This window comes from Epinephelus lanceolatus, chromosome 7 (assembly GCF_041903045.1).
Source record: "Epinephelus lanceolatus isolate andai-2023 chromosome 7, ASM4190304v1, whole genome shotgun sequence".
Taxonomy (NCBI): Eukaryota; Metazoa; Chordata; class Actinopteri; order Perciformes; family Serranidae; genus Epinephelus; species Epinephelus lanceolatus.
Window position 1 is genome coordinate 29661086 of NC_135740.1, and position 14327 is coordinate 29675412.

Genomic DNA, 14327 nt, shown 5'->3' on the forward strand with positions numbered 1-14327 from the left:
GTAGTGTTACATTGCTGATGAGACTAAAAACAATTTTCTAAAATATTTTCTGTAATATCCTGAATAAATAAACTGGATAAAGGTTTGAATCTTTTCCAAGTTGCTTCTTGAGGCAGCAGTGAGCATTTGTATGCCTTTTCCTTCAGTAGCAGCTGGATGACAGTGATGCTGCTTTCTGATGACCTTAAATAGCTTATTGATTTCTGCAGGAGCAGGAATGGACAGACTGCAGGGTTTTCTTCGCTGCCCACCTCCTTTTGTGTTTTTTCTCTTCCAAGCCATTGGAATTATCAGGGTCAGATTTATTGTGGTATAAAAATACTTGTTTACTCACTCTGCCTTCTGCTGAAAATAAAAACAAGAACTACACACATAAACAACCCTTGCTATGGTGTGTGTCTGCTGTGCGTGAGTGTTTAAGGGCAGCCGTGGAGTTACTTATCCCAAAGGGTCAAAGGCATAATGGCTTATAATCTCCTTGTGGACAACCTTCACATCTAACAACACTGCTACTTGTAACAAAGAGCTTGGTCTCGGCCCTCAGCTGCCGCTTCCCCTCCTTGGCTTCTACCATCAGACCTTTAGACGACTGGTCCATTGTCGTACAGCCTATCGGCTTGTTAGATGAATTAAAATTTCACATGTCAATTAAATGAGTGTTGCCCTGGTGATTAGCAGATCCCACTAATTGTCGCTCCCTCGCTCCCTCCTCCTCTTTCCTCCACTTTTTTTTTGCCTCCTTCCCCTCCTCCTCTTGCTCTCCTGCCATTTTCCACATGGAGGAGCAGGGAATGGGGCTTTGTGCCGTCGGACCCAATGCCCCATGTCAAAGATGGCTCCTCAGCCTCTTCCCCAGCCACGCTCCTCCTCTGAGACTCCCAGATCCCCTTTCTCAACTTTAGGTAGAAGGAAATGGTGGAAATAATAAAGTGTGTGTGTGTGTGTGTGTGTGTGTGTGTTTATCTGTGTGTAGGGGACACATATAGATCACACAAGCATGAAGAAGTATATAGGCTTGAGTGAACATGCATTTCATCCTGTTTGGGGCTACAGCATCAGGATGCTGGATGGGATGCTCAGAAACATCCAGCGCTGAAATCCCACATGCACCTCACACACGAGCACAGGGACGCAGTTGCTGTGAAACTCACTCCCACACGTGCACCCTGGCAGATAATTACCCCAACAGCCTCCGGAGAGCAGAACGCCCATGTGGGCCCCATAACCGCTTTAGACAAGGGCCATGGCACACCCAAGAACCTCCTTCTTTGTCTATCTCCCAAGCCATGTGTTTGTTTTGCTTGACTCAGTGAACTTGATCTGTGGATCTTCACAGCATTGTGTTTCTCACGCATGTCAGTGATGTTAGAAAATCAAACCATGGACAAGTCTGAATGTGCAATATGCAAAGGCCCCTCCCCTCTGAAATGTATGAGATATTCCATATTTGCTTTTTTTAGGTGCACCCCTCTTGTGTTTTCACCTCCAAGAAAATGATATACTTTCACTTTTATTTATTGTATAACAGCACAAATTCACACATAGTGAAAGTACGTGTGGAAATATCATAATAGAAAACGTTAAAGCTATATGATGCATGAATTGTCAGCTGCTGACTGTAAACAGTCTCACCAGCAAAAGTGAAAGCCGACGCCATATTCACTAAATATGCTTTTTTTCAGCTTTGTATCTGCGTCTTTCATAGCTTCCTTTTCCTTCCTGTTGGCTCCTTTTAACAACCAAATCACCAGTAAAAATATTCGGATTGTACGTTTATACGTGTATATTTGGGACAGGCGTCTATATGGGACAGGCCTTTAATTCCTTTTACTCAAAACTGTTGCTCAGTAAAGATAGGAAACACAATCAAATTGTTTATTTAAAGCAGTATGAATAATACTTGCCTAAAAATTAGGCTTTAGGTAATATATCAATCGTGATCTGAGGACCCTTGCCGACTAAAGGAGTATGAATAACTTTCAGCGTAATCGAGGAATGGACACATAATTTGAGGTGGCCAGCAACCTGGTTTTATACATAGGAAGAAAAGAAAGAACTGCTTAGCAACCAGACCAGGCCTCTGATTGAGACAGGCTTTTATTTGTCAAAATATGTAGCCACACCAGGCCAGTAAAAAGGACTAGGCGTTTAATTGGGACGAGGCTTTTAAGTGAAGTTTTACAATATATTACATTTATACATTATTTCATAGCTGATACACTGAAACTTATTGTTTCTCAGCAACACTAAAAATCACCAAAATCACTTGGTTGTGGTTCGAAAAAGATCACGTCTTGGCTTAAAACACCAAAGTTCGGTGGCTCGAACGCTGCTGGGAAACACCACAATGTGTCAGTGAAAAACACACAGGTACTGTTCCCTCTACCTCCTGATGAAAAAACTCAGCTTATCTGTTGCGTCAGTTTAGATAGTTGATATAATACATATGAAACATGCAAATGTAACATATTTGTAGTTTGCACAAAGGTACAATGCAAACATTTTATTCTGGCAACTGCTTTTTATAAAGTCCTGACCTGTGAATAAGAAAATACAGGCAGGAGGCAGAGTCTGTGCAGATAAATACACCATCTCACACTTCTAGTGGGTAATACGTGATGATTGAGAGGGATTACTTTCATCTGTACATTGTTTTTAAGGAAAATCCTGCACAGTATACCTTTAAGTAAAAGTATACTTAATTTGTAATCCAATGCACAACATTTTTTCTTAAAAAGTACAAGTACACACTATTTGATAATATTTCCATACTTCACTGCTCAGGAATGTTTCACTCCGCGATCAAATGAACTCTTAAGGTCACATTCAAGTAGTTGTTTGCTTCCAGCTTGGCTTACTCAAATTCTAGGAGTACAAAATCTTCATGAAATTATTGCATATTCAGTGAGTCACCCTTTTCATTTCCAGCGTGAGTAGTTACTGCAGGTGTTGGATGAATGCATTGAAGTAAAAACTGGGCTATTTCCCACATGAACATCAATACACCCACACACATATGCCCTGCTCTGATCACTTTGACAAGTGTGTCATGTTGGCGCTGTCAGAGAACTCTACAATATTGGGATTTTAAAACCTTTGAAAGCAAGCAAGACAGAAAACTCTCCTCCAGTCTTAAGCAGAGCTCTAATCATCCCTCATCACAATTAAACACAGCGGACAGCAGCTCCAAACACAGGGTGACATCTTAAAACTGTGTGAATGGTCCCTACCCCCAGCAGCAGCCCCCCCACCTCCTTCCCAATCACCCAATGTTCAACACTAACCAAGCATCACACAGACCTACATTCACAGCTACAATGAAAAACACTGCAGCAGGCCAGTGCGGCCCAGACGGTTTCGTTTGCACTTTATCAGACCATACAAAACAGCAACGCCTCATTGAGCCACAATTTGCTGCTAGTTTCCTACAAGAAGCAAAACAAAGAATGGGGCGGCCTGGCCTTCCTTTTTGTGCCAAAGCAGCGGACCAGAGAGAACACACGCACACACACTAACACACACACACACACACACGCACACACACACACACACACACATATCCACACGCACACACTCATATACACACAGCCAGAGTAAGAGAAGTACAGACAGAGAGAGAAAAAAGTGAGAGCAGCAGAACAACACGCTCCAGAACACGTCTGTCACATCCTTCAAAGCACAACATGAGTAAGCTGCGAAGCTGTGCAGCCTTTAAAGATGTACTATGCAGGATTCTCCTAAAAAAACAATGTATAGACTCATACAGAAGTAATCCCTCTCAATCATCCCTTTTGACCTGCTAGAAATGTTCTGCTGTGTATTTATCTGCAGAGACTCTGCCCTCTGCTTGTATGTTCTTATTTTCTTCATACTTTCTGTGTTCAGGATGTTTGTGGGCGTGTACTCCCACATGGCTCAGGTGAGGTTGAGGCTTTATGAACAGGTAGTGACCAGGGGCCAGACTGTAAGCAGCAGGCAGTTAAGAGACACAGCGTCGAAAAAAGGCAAATATAGTCAAGGCAAAACCAACACATTCTCCACGTCTGCATACGAGGTGCAAGGTACCCTGGGTGCATTGGTTGCTGACGTTCTGGGACGCCGTGTCAAGTTCTGCCTGTTACATGCATCGTCTTCTTTCAAAATACACTTCTGTTTTCACAGGAAATGTACCGTTTACATACTGTCTCTTACAAAATAAACTTATTATGTCGGTTCAACACCGCGAATTGACGTTTATTAACAAAAAAAACTTAACAAAAACACGTGGTTAAGTTTAGGAAAAAATAACAAGGTTTCGCTTTAGAATCTTATCGGACCCATCCACCCCTTTCACTGCCTTAACTTTCATCCTTGTCTTGCCACGTTTTCCCCTGACGCCGCCGGGCACCGTTAAACTATAATGGCAACCAGCCGCGTATCATGCCGTCGTTAAAGGACGCCTTTTTTCGTTAGTTTCTGACGCCACAAGTCATTCCCAAAGCGCTGGATTTTGGCGACTTCGGAGTGAGACTGGGCTCGCAAAACACCAAATAAGAGTGAATCTGGGGCTGTCTTTTATTTGACGTTAGCTGGTGAGCGTCAATCCTCCATAGTATACCTTTAAACAGCCACTAAAAGTAAAAACAGTGACATTGCACACCTGCAACACAAACAACAAACCTATAATTTTGTTGTTATCAGTGTATGTGCAGAACAGACTTTGCATAAAAAAATGCATGTCTTCACTTTAAATCCTGCAACTTTCATTTATTGCACCGGCCTTGCTACAGCAGCCGTGGCAGCTAACAATGGCTTGTCCTCATGACTGGGTCATGGACATGGCAGCGTTTAAAAACCGCTTGGGGATAAAATACTTCTGTTGGGACAATCGCTCTCCTTTTCCCTCCCTCTCTCTGTCCCTCTTCCTCCCTCGTTGTCTCTCTCACTCTTCCTCTCTAGTTTTACTACCACGATAATTCCTGAGTGAGTAAGCGAGTGTGTTTTGTGTGCGTGAGCCAGTCGGGGCTGAAGTCCTGTTTGTGCATTTGTGTAGTCATGCGAAAGCGCGTGTGAATGAGTGTGTTGCTTGTGGATGAGTGCTGCGGCAGCGAGTGTGCTGAGGGAGACAGAAGTCTGCAAAGCCAGAGGGGCTTACAGTCAGGCTATCAAACAGGCCAAAAAAACACAGTTAGGAGTTTGGCTGTGTCTGCCCCTACACACACACACACACACACACACACACACACACACACACACACGCACACAACATGAGCAAATTATAAGAAACCCCGCAACCGCTGCAATTATCTTTGGAATGAGGGTAATGCAAATGACACAATAATGTCTGAAGGATAAAGGCTCCACACATCTAAATAAACAAAGGCAAAGAGTTGCTTTACAATGCATACATAAGACTAGATTCATTAGCATACAAACTGAGATCAAAAGGCTTTCTCAAGTTCAGTACATCATAGCCTTCTCCTCAAAGAATTCCTTATCAGAGTACAGTCAAGTGCACCCCCCCCTCCTCCCTTTACTTCCAACCACCACCAGCATTACAGTGCAATTTGAAACAGAGAACAACAGCCCTCTGGAGGAGAAAATTACGTCGCCATGACAACCCTGAAGAAGTTCAACTACTGACAAGATGGTGCAGATGATGTCCTGATTGTGCCTTGTATGTGTGTGTGTGTGTGTGTGTGTGTTGGCCTCCGTTGTTCTACCTTGCCCCACCCCACCCCTGTAATACCCTCTTCTAGCTGGCAGCTGTTGGTCCTGCCACAGGATGGGCATGTGATGTTGTGTCTGCCTGCGTGTGGATAAATAAATGATGAGAGTGTTGGGTCTTCAGGACAGGGCTAGGCCGCTGGTCTGTCCTGCTGCAGCTTTTCCGTCCTGTCAACAAGGTGAAAAAAGGCTCCGAGATGACCGCTAATTGGATGTGGCGAGGTGATCTGATGACACTGCGGGGATACTTTGGTTTGTCACAACGTGTAAAGGCCATCGCATTTCAAGGGTGGCTGCTTTCAAGGAGGAGTTAATCAATGCACAGCTTAACGCAGACGACTCAGGACAGAGCGCAGTTGCCGTTCCCGGGGTAACTGAGGTTAAAATCGGGCGAGACGTTTCAGGCAGACACTTACTTCCCCCGCTGACTTTGAAGCCATTACAACACAGGAACTGCAGTTTTAGCAATACATCACACGAGAAACTGCGCCAATATATTATGTCAACACTGTCATCTACGGCAGACAAGCTCCTGATGTTGGTATTTTACCTCAGCCATAACTGGATAGCAGACAGCACCACATCCTGCAGACAGCCATGATAGAGAGCCTGTAAGAGAGAAGATAAAAATGCATAAGCTCGGAGCATCAATCATGGTCAGAAAAAAGTGATTCCATACACAATCGATTTCCATGGTATCTTCACTCCCTACAGCACATATGATACTATTTCCCAACGACTTTCTTCACACTCACGAAGACATTTGATATGGGGCACAGGAAGATGGAGGGGGAAAAAAAGACGTGTGTGTCTGGGGTTGATGCCTGCGCCCAAACATGTCATATGTTTACATCTAATTCCCCTCTAAAGTAAAGAGCGTCAGACGTTACATCTATGACTAAACCCTCTCTTCGTTTTCCTTTTTCACTTACTCTCTCTCGCTCACGCACACACATGCACATTAACCGCCAGCCTTTACGGTGCGCTACACTGACTTGTAAAGTTGTGATTTACACTTGTGTACTAAAAACAGCTTGAGACAAACAAACACATTAAAATCACAAATGCTGAGGTCTTCAAAGTGTGCCAGCAGTTGGGCTAATTTATTGAGGCACCCCTAAATGTAATAGTGAGGCAAAAAGTAGTTGTTAAAAGCTTGTGCACCAAATAACAGTTGTTGTTTTTTCACATAATACACTCAAACTACGAGGAGAAGTCTTAGAGTTAGCCAACTTTTCCTTGAACCCTCTATCATACATGAAACCCGGGTCTCCTGTACATGCTCCCAGACCACCTTTGGTGCATCCCCTGGTGAAATTAAGATCTTTAGAAACCAATCTGCATTGTAAACACACCACGCAAATCTTGTTTACCATGTTGGGGGTCTGAAGGCACGGTGATGGTTGCAGGTCTGAGGATGCAGATCAAGGGAATCTCCCTGGACCACCACACAGACATGAACACACACCCTGCACCCACTGACTGCATGCCCCCCCTGGGGAGAGCGCCCACCTCCTGACCTCCTCCAACAGGGGGGTCAAAGGGAATTTAACACAAGGGTCCCACATTCCTCCAAGGTGATAATTGATGTAGCTGCTGGCAGGGGGTCACCAGGCGCAGGGTAAACAAGCAATGACTTTCTATGTGCCCCCCTCCAATTCCCACCCTGCTAAATAGTATGCATGGCTGTGACCTGGGTAAATTATGCCTTCAAGCCTGGCGTGACAGCGTGTCACCCGTTACATTGAGCTGCTTGGTGTGTGAGCACCCAGGTGTTTCGGTTAACTATAGCTGAACCATCAGTCAGACAAGCCACTTTACACATACTGACAAATACAAGCTAGAGGCTAAAGGCTAGCTGCATTAAAATCCACTAAGAACAACAGCTACGTGACAAAAAAAATCAGTGTAGCCTAATCACACCTCTCCGTCTTCTCTAGCTCTGAAAACGTGGGAGCAGGTAGGGAGAGCGATGGATGACAGCAGTGAAACAGTGAGGTCTACTTTGCTCCAGACTGTTTTCCTCCTGCTCTCTGTTACATGAGGCCACAGACCAATATGTTTCAGGAGGAGCTCACATCTTTTTATTTAGCCAAGGGCATAGGTTTAATTTTAACACAGGGGGAAACACATATGAAGCGGGGGATGTGGGGGTCCTCTGCCAGTAAATTTTGAGCATCAAATGCTTAATATCCTGCATTCTGGTTATTTCCTAATTAACCAATTTGTGTCTTTTCTGCACCAATTTATGGTGGAAATGTCTTTATTTTCGTTTCCTGGTACTTTCATGTTTTTATTGAGGGAGGCGAATGCACGTGTTCTAAATATTGAGCGGGATGTGTCCTCTACATCCTCCTTGAAACCTACTGCTGCAAATTTTACAGTTCAAATTCATATTTTTCTTATTTCTTAATGTTAATAAATCTCATTTAAAACAAAAATGATTACTAATCCCACTAAGTATAGTTTTCTGTGCAGCCAGATCCTGATACATCTCATTCCTCTGTGCCATGAAGACCTCCAGTGTTGCCCAAAAACTATTAAAAGCACATCAGAGTCCCACCACTGCACTGGGTTACATGTGCCATGGTTACGCTAAAAAACAAATTAAGCAGCAGTGAACTGCGGCTTGCTGCAGTAACTACATTTTTCTGCAGCTGGGTGGCATGTTCGTGTGTTTCAGGCAGGAACAAAGTCTTTGTAACACGGGTCAACATGTCACAGGAGTTACAGGACTCTGTTAACTGATTGGCTATGGGTATTATGTGGCTGCAATTCGCCGCCAAAATTTAAACTATCCCTAACATTTAGTTTGGCCACACTGTGCAGCAGAATCAAACTGCCACAAAGTTCCATGGACATTGTATGACCTCCTGCTGCAGGTCGCAATAGATGCGTTTTCGGCATGACAGTGAATATGGACACTGTAGTTTTTATTTGGAGTCCCATGCATGCCATCCTGCTGCTATAAATACTGACACGTGCACCAAATGTGTGTTAACCTATGGCTGAAAATAGTTCCCCAAAAATTCAGTTTCCTTTTGTTTGAACAAGGTTTGCTGAAACTGTTGAAACTGAATTTTTTTAGCCCTTTTTTGTAAAAGTAAAACTATATATTTGAGAATCTTGTTGAAAGATTTACAGTACATCACCAGTAGGATTGAATGGGCTTAAGACTAGGAGCCAGAGAGACAGACTGACATATTGTTGTAGGTTTTGGTCTATGAAAATGGGTTTCCAGCATTACAGAATAACATTTTTAGTAACATAGTTATTTTAAAAACTTAAAAAAGAGATGATATATGCGCTGGTGTCATGAGCATTTTAGTGGTGGTTAGTTTAGATAAGGGGAGGGCCTGGCGGTGTGGTTATTTCCTGGTCTCTTCCCACATGTGGTTCCCCCCCAGCCACACACTAAGGCTTGGGGAGGTTATAAAAGCCAAGGGGGTGATTAAGAAGCAGGAATAATGGCCTCCACAAAACTAGGAATGTGTTTAACTGCTACAACGGCTCCGGAATCGTTCTAAATCGGACTGCCGCCGTTAATATCAGGCATTATTCTGCTGCTCTCGGGCAGGGAACGTTACAGGGGTTTTAACATGATGTTCAAAGGAGCTGGCCCTGGGAAAACATGAGAAGCATAGGCAGGATGTACAGTAGGTTTATGATTTATGTCTGAGGGTGACCCGGGAGGATTTAGGGTGGGTATATCTTGAGCTGTGCTGACCTACCCACCAGTTCTGCATTGTTGGAGTTTGGTGGATCCTTCTAAATCCAGGATTAGAAAAGTCAAATATACAAACACCTCCACCTCTCATCTCTTTCTCACATACAGGCACACCAAGAAGAGAGAGAGAGAGGTAGAAAGAGTTACTGTTGGCTGCTACCTGCCTGCTAAGCATGCCCAAACCCCAAACCCCATCACTTTCCTCATTACTGGAGCTTCATGGCTTTTTAGGGCTCTGTGCTTTATCTGGGATTTCACATTTCCCAGCCTGCCACTTGACATGGCTCACCCAGCTGCCAGCAATCAAGTAGCAGAGGGCAGCAGTGGGGCCGGCTGAGTCTTCAGGCTGCACCTTGATTTGAGAATTGCACATCACAGCCACTGGCCCTGCTAAGCTTCGGTAATTACAGGCCACACATCCCATCATGCCTCCAACCCTATTTCTACCCCACATCATACACTGACCTGGCATAATGGGTGGAGGGGAAGGGGGGTGCATACAGGGAGATAGAGATGGTCACGGGTCAGGGGTGGATTCTAAGGATGTGGATCTGTGCCTCAAAAGGCATAAAGTGTGTGACAGTGTTGGAAAAAGGAGTGAAAATGTGCTCCATTAAGCATCCATGCTGTCAATCTTAGATTGTTGCGTGTATAAAACGTCGCTGTATGCGTTTTTCTGCGTGCGTGTACATGTGCGCTCGCATCTACAGTACACACATTGTATGTGTGTGTGCCTAATTGAGAGGTAAGCAAAAAAGTTGCCTTTAAAGTTGCCAATAAATATCCTGCCAGTAATGTTAAACACCTGCCCGTAAAGCCCAGAGGAATGCTAAATGAAACCAAGTTGCAGAGCCTGCCTCCTGTCTGGGGTCTCAAGTCAAGACAGCAGGATTTGTAATGGCTGTATCCAGGATTATTGAGTTCAAGCAGAACAGCCAGGAAGCAAGAAAAAAATGACATGGTCGGCAACACTGCTTTTCCTCCTTCTCTAATGGCCAGTGCAACGACTCATGTGTCCCCTTAGCAGCACAGAAGAGTCCAGATTATTCTTCGATGTAATTGCACGGCAGAATCAATGCTACAACTTTTGGCATCAAAAACATGTCAAAACACATCATGGCAGGATTTTTTTTCACCACCACCCTCACAGCTGAGTGATCAAAGCTCCTCATGGACTGTTGTATAATAGTAGTGGACATATGGGTGTTTTAACAAAAAGTGTTCCCAGTGTTCTTTGTGTGAGTGTGAGTTAGATAAACTAAGACAGATGATTACCGCAACTCAAAACATGGCCCCCTGATCTTCTCGCCCTGGTGTCACACACCCATAAAACACCCCATACATCCACACGTTTAAGCACACATGCCTGTACACGCACAAAGATAACCATGCACACATGCACTAATGCACATACATTCACAACCATACAATGTCAGGGCAGGAAGAGGCTCTCGCTGTGTTTTGGAGCCTCCAGGGGTGAAAGGGAGCATCTGACCCCAGAAGCCAGAGACGCTGCCATTTGGCCTCATCTCTGGTTTCGATTCCCTACACTCCTGACGCCTTCCTCCCGCTGCACCTGTCGAGCGCCAATAGACCCCCTGCTCAGACCCTTTCACCACAGAGAATATATGGCCCTGCTCCCTGGTCCAGTCTGGCTAATTGCTACTGGCCTCAAACTGGCCCCAAACGCCACGACGGAACGGGGCGTTTAGCTGCTGTTGCCACCCTGAGGGCCAGCTCAGCAGTCCTCCCTCTTTCTGGTAGCCCTCCATTCCTCAACAAGGGCCAGATAGGGCTGACCGAGCACAAGCATTTACTTCCAGAGTCACAAGCTGCCCCATTCAACTCGGAGATTAAGCACTACTGTCTACACGCAACCATGAATAATGAAGCTATCACTCCAGACAGGCAGGCAACAGCAGCGTGAGTTATATACACCAGTAATCCCATAGGCTGCTGCACACACGTGCCAAACGTATACAGTAGCAGCACTGCACTGTACAGCTCATACATTATTTCACATTGCAGAACACTCGTTTAGAGCCAATTAAACATCTTGAATGTAAGGTCCTCAACTTAGCTTTGCGAACATCTTAAAAAAGGACAATTCACTGACATAAAAAAGCCAAGGGGCCCAGGTGCAAAGACGTAGTCATGGCCCCATTCCACGCTGTTTTTGCACAAGTGCCATTGGAAACTACTTCAAGTAACAGCGTGCTTTATACTCGCAGCCTACACAAACAGAGATTCGTTTGTTGCTATCCTTGCAGACAGCAGTCAGCTCTGACATGTAGCATGGTTGTATTGTAGGACATCAACTTCTCCAGCAACTGGATATACAGCAACATTGAAAACCAATGTATGTACATATATAACAACCAGGGGAGGGGGGAGCAGGGTGCCAAATACAGTGAGCTGAAACAACAGTAGATACTGGAATACTGGAGTACATTGACACAATATATCTGGTGAAACATATAAATTTACTTTTGATTGCATCAAAGTTTTAGTTCAACTGTTACATTTAAGCTGGTTATCTGAAAATGTGGAGTATAGGGAGAAAGGTAACACCTGTCAGTAGCCTAGCACTGACATAGAGTGCTGCAGGGAGGATATTCATTTGTGGGCCAGAACAGCAGTTAACATCACCCTGCTTCTCTCGTCAAAAAACCAATGGAATTTTTCCATTGGATTTTGGATTACTGCAAAAAAATAAGCTCTTGTTTAGCAAGATATTTTTCTCAATTGGACACCACTTTTATCATTTTTGAATCTTAGATGTAATCGGCATAAGTGTAAGTCAACCTTAGGCTATAAATGAACTACACCACATTCACATGACTTCACCGTCGGGACCACAATGAGGCTGTAAAGCCGTGTTTGGCACGGTTCAACGTGTAGTCTCATTTAGCCGCTTCTTAGCAACCATCTTTTATAAGACACGTAAAAAAAAAATTCTCGAGTGGGGTATTTACTGACGTATTTCATCACAACCACAGACCTTCTTTCAGGCATCTAACCAAAAACCCATCGACTTCGAGACGAGTGAACCAGGAGTGCTAAAATGCTAACTCATTCCCAGGTTTTAGCACTCATCCCTGCAGCACTCTATTAATTTGACACAAGGTGATTGCTAGATATAGTTGACGGTGTGTCTGTGTATTATCATAAATTATTATCTCTATGGCAAGCTGTGACCTTCCCACCTCATGTCAGGCTAGGTCCTGGCAGTCAGGACAGCAGGTGGTGAGCTGATGGAGGCTCCCTGTTCATCATCTTCAAAAATAATATCCATCTGTCCGTCTTTCTTTGACAGGCAGGTTATTTTATAATGAGACATCGAAGCTGGAATTATGAATCGAGACTTTAAAGGTAGTGGGGTCGTAGACTCTATGTGCGGTCAGGTGTAGTGTTGCCTAGTGTTGTATATTCAGCAATAAAAATATTTTCTTTTTTGCAGTATTTGGATTATCACTGTGGATATTACATTGCTATTTGTATTATACATTTTTTTTAATTTCTTTCAAATCATATTGTTATCATGGTATAACATTTTATTTAATTTGCCCACAATTTCCTAAACATATTTCTAGGCTTTAATTGAGGAACAAAACCCTCCCTCACGCTGCCTCCTCACAGCAGTAGGCTGTACCTGACGTGAGGGTGGATAATAGCAGACACCACGTGACTGCAGCACTTTCCGTCTGGACGCACGGCAGGGTCTGTCAGAGCCTCCCTGGTGAGGACGACACACACGCACTGGACGGATAAAAATAGACGCCATTCATGCTTTGAGAGGACGCTTACAAAGCTACACGGTACATACCCAACTTGGTAAACTTCACCACAACCTATTGTTTTTATTAATGTTCACCCATCATCACAAATCAGCCTTTAAACAATCTGTTTATTGGGTCAAAATGCGCAAAAGCGCACAGACCGACCAGCCCCGCACGGATTTCACTCCTCCCTCCTGCACTTGCTATTCAAGTCAAAACAGTGGTGGTTTCTGTTCCATCGCACACACAACTCACACACAGACACACACCTCACACCGTCTCACTAGAGCGACACCGACACAATTCCTTCATTCACACAACAAGTCTTATCGCCTCTGCCATGAACTGCGTCACCGGCTTCAGAGAGGGGCAAAGTATGGCACCATATCTGAACTTGCATGAATGAAAGTGACGGCATTACAGCACTCAGTCAGCAGGCGACTCACTCAGCCTCCAGTGCGTCTGTCTGTCTCGCCTGTGTGGCGCTCTCCTGCATCCTTCAGTGAGCATCACTTTGTGGAGCCGGTGCGAGCCATCCTCCTGCACAAACACCGGTCCTGGACATCCTAGACAGCCCGTCCTGCGACATATTTTTAGTTTGGACCCGTTGATGTCACTTCCTGCTTGGGTAATAGCCTGTACAAATGAGCACAAGGATGTGGAGGGGTGTTCGGGGAGCCGTTAGAGGGAAATTTCGAGGTCACGCGGCAGGCGAGTTCACAAGGTCATGCAGAGGCGAGATTTCCGGAGGCAGACAAGAAGCGCGTTAGTCTTTAAAATGACAGCCATCATCCCATCTGGCTCATTCCAACTGTGCCCTATACTTTTATATAACCAGTCACATCCACATCATCCTACCCCCCTGTGATGCGCCGGCGAGTTTCATTTCCTGGTACGCTGTGCGCATTTACGGCCACGGTTATGCAACGATGAAGGCGGCATCATCACTATGGCTGTTTTGACTATGCATCACAGCCGGTGTGAACACGATAAACACATATGGCTTTCTATCAGCTATAGTTTAGCACAAAGTCACGGGACACCTGTTGAAGTTAAATTAAAATGATTTTGAAAAAGACTCATGAAGGTAAATTCAAGTTTCCTGCTTGTTGTGT

At 44.5% G+C, this 14327-nt stretch overlaps 1 long non-coding RNA gene across 4 annotated transcripts in view; it reads right to left on the reverse strand.

Annotated features, from left to right (window-relative positions):
* The window catches only part of LOC117260610 (uncharacterized), a 99440-nt gene extending 85373 nt beyond the window's left edge, over positions 1-14067 (reverse strand). For 2 of the 4 annotated variants that reach the window (XR_013491827.1, XR_004501935.2), the window contains exons 1-2: positions 13659-14067; positions 6257-6315 (exon numbers count right to left, since the gene is read on the reverse strand). This is a non-coding gene — a long non-coding RNA (uncharacterized LOC117260610). The remainder of the gene's footprint in view (positions 1-6256; positions 6316-13658) is intronic. The other 2 variants (XR_004501934.2, XR_004501933.2) reach the window with 1 other exon arrangement.
* Between the last annotated feature and the right edge of the window lie 260 nt (positions 14068-14327).